Below are 3,197 nucleotides of genomic sequence, written 5' to 3'. Positions count from 1 at the left end.
AAGTATTACGTGACATAAAATATTTAGGTAATATATTAATATATACAATGAGTTATACGCATCCTACGTAAAGTTGTTCATTTGGTATCAGTTTGCACTGCCTTCCCTAGACTCTTACTTAATTAGTATTAATTGTAGGGAAATGCTAATTAATGTTTTTAGCGTAATGGTTAAAAATCTATTTAAATAAAGTTTTTATGGGAAAATAAAAACAATTAATGTTTTGATAGTTTTTTTCATTTCCTATAAAAGTGGTGACAAAACTTTCCTAAGATGAATTGTTAACCATTACCCTAAGGGTCTTGTTAGCATGACCCTTGATTGTATTAAAACTTATAGAAATAAACAATTAAATGCAACTACGTGTTAGGTTTGTTGGAGAGTCGGAACTGAAATTAATCAGCATATGCTGTAAAAGAGCAAGAAATTAAAGACTATTATTAATTGGATTATCAGTTTGACTATATGTATAAATTCAAATGAATAGTTTAAATCTCAATTTGTCTTTGGTTTTTGCTACTTCATGGTCAAGGAAGTGTCATTAGCATTAGGTGTTTTTGAAACCATATTATACATATAAAAGATCGAAAACTAGTCATTAATTGAATCATTGTTCTTTGAAAAAAAGTTAATTAAATCATCATTGAGTCAAATTGATTATAATTAAGGTCAACTTTCCCTAGCTAGTGCATGTGTGTAATGCAGATCTCAGGCTGTCATAATTAATTTGTTATACTTTGATTAAGGTGCATGTGTGCCTCATTATGCCGCATGTAAACCCTAATTAATCAAAGACGTTTTATTAAACAAAATAAAGTGTGATTAACCACTATCTCCCAAAATAAATATAATAAAGCAAGTACGTGAAAAAGAAGGGTTCCCTCTTAATCTCCAAAAATATAAGATTAAAGTAAAAGGATTTTAATATATTTAATTACAATGTGTACTTGCTTTGATACTAATCCAAGGAAAACCTCCTATCTTTTTCTATTATTAAATTAATATGATACATAGAACCTTGTAAGAATCAAGAAAAGAAAAAAGAAAAAAGCCAAGTGGGTCACTATCAAAATGTGGCTACGTGGAAATTTAATTTTTATATCAAAACTTGCAGTTGGGAAAGATATCACTTTGTTTTGCTAATCAAATAAAAAATTAAGAGAGTTTTTTTTTAATACAAAAATTGAGGAACTTGATGATGAAGTGGATTCATGAATTTTCTAACCTAATATGGAAGTTTACTCTTAATTTTAAAAGAATAAAAGTCCCAAATGATATATAATGCCGGTCAAAGAGGGGCAAAAATCAAAATGTCTCTCAATTGGAAGGGTCCCACTTTCCAAAGCCACACGACAATATTTATCATCCAAATGTTGCTTTCATGATTCATCATATGCAACCCTCAATCAATCATAATCATATTTTTTTAAATTGCTCTAAAATCTATAAATCTTATCAGGAATATTATATATATTCTCTTCTATCTAAGTTGGATACCAAGTGCAGCACGTTGTTGTCAGAAACTAACATTTAGCTATAGCTTGGCACAATAATATAACTTAACATCATTAGAAGAAAAAAAAAATGAAATGATTATGATTGAAAGAGCATAATAACTTATTATTATTAATTAGGAAAAGCTTATCTAGTTATCTATCTTATAAACAATGTTATAAAAGTCATATGGTGAATAAGTCATTCTTATAATTTTAATCCTTTACGCGAAAGCTCTTGCATTATGTCATGTGGCATTATGCATGGTAAACTAGTGTTGGATTTTGCAGGTCAACTATAATTATTAATTATAAATTAAAACACACACATATATATAGACAAACAAAATATTTAAGAAAATTAATTGTGAACAAATAAGTTTACAAATATTTGTATCGTGAAATTAGCTAATTAATTTTTGTGTGAATTAATTGGGTGTGGTTAACACATAAAACACAAACACTTTGTCTTCAAGTAAAAATAAAGAACTCAATAGTTAGATTCGCTAATAAAAGATTAGCCACCGGCATATCTAATCTTAAAAGCCGACACCAAGTTCATTTGTTTAAGGCAATTCCAAAAGCTTGTATTAATAAACTTGGATCGTTGGGATTTGGTCATCAAGACCAATGAGACTGCTTTTCTAACGTGCCTGCCTGAGAATTAGGGTTGAATTAATTACCTGCTTCTGAAAATTAAGATTACCTTTGAATTACGTACCTGTCATTAAATTAATAAATTTACATGATAATAATAAAAATAGATAAAGACGAAGTGCACAATAATATATATGGAAAAACATTCTCAAAAATTAAAAAGAAGAAGGCTAGGGATTTGACCTTTAAATTAGTTGTTTCTCAATATAAAATAAAAGTAAAGGGCAGAGAGTGACATGTGCACAGTATAAAAGATATCATGCAGTGAATGTGATTAGGGTTTTCTTAATTAGAGGGATTATTATGAAATAGACAACCACTATATTCTCAGAGATTAGGGTTGTCTTTGGAACTAAATAACTGGCCTAATTTATCATAATTGTTTTTGATGGTCTGTTAACAACACACACCATGAAATTAAAATAATAAATAATTCATATTCAACAAAGTATGAGAGGGAAAGCTTCGTTCAAAGTAAAGAAATTTAATACTTGATCCTAGGGATTTTAATGGTTGATCTTCAACGCCAAATTGTTGAGGTTTCTTTAGCTTTAGATCACTTGTCGTCAATATGTATGTTGACAAGTCACAATTTTGTCCCCTGTGAATGAAGAAAATCTAACAAAAATTTTAAAGTAAATACATAGCAACCTTACACAAAAACACCTAGACATATATGAAAAGACTCCTCCAACATGAAAGAAGAAACCATAGAATCAATTTCGAATAATTCTAAAGTTACACGATAGCTTATGAGATATATATATATATATATATATATTATTCTAAATTGAATTCCAATTATTGTCTAAATTTATGTCACCGTGTCCTATCTAAGTTTTTTTTTTTTTTAATCTTTATCCAAAAACTAAAAACAAAAATGAGAGAGAGAGAGAGAGAGAGAGAGAGAGAGAGAGAGAGAGAAATTCATCTATGATTTAAAAAATATGTAACTCTTACCTCAGGTATAATTTGAATATATATATATATATATATGTAATTGTAATTGTTTTTTATTATACTGTGTATATGTACGAGTTATACACT

The sequence above is a fragment of the Quercus suber genome, unplaced genomic scaffold, assembly GCF_002906115.3.
Source record: "Quercus suber isolate HL8 unplaced genomic scaffold, Cork oak 2.0 scaffold_72, whole genome shotgun sequence".
Lineage (NCBI taxonomy): Eukaryota > Viridiplantae > Streptophyta > Magnoliopsida > Fagales > Fagaceae > Quercus > Quercus suber.
Note: the sequence above shows the minus strand (reverse complement) of the source record.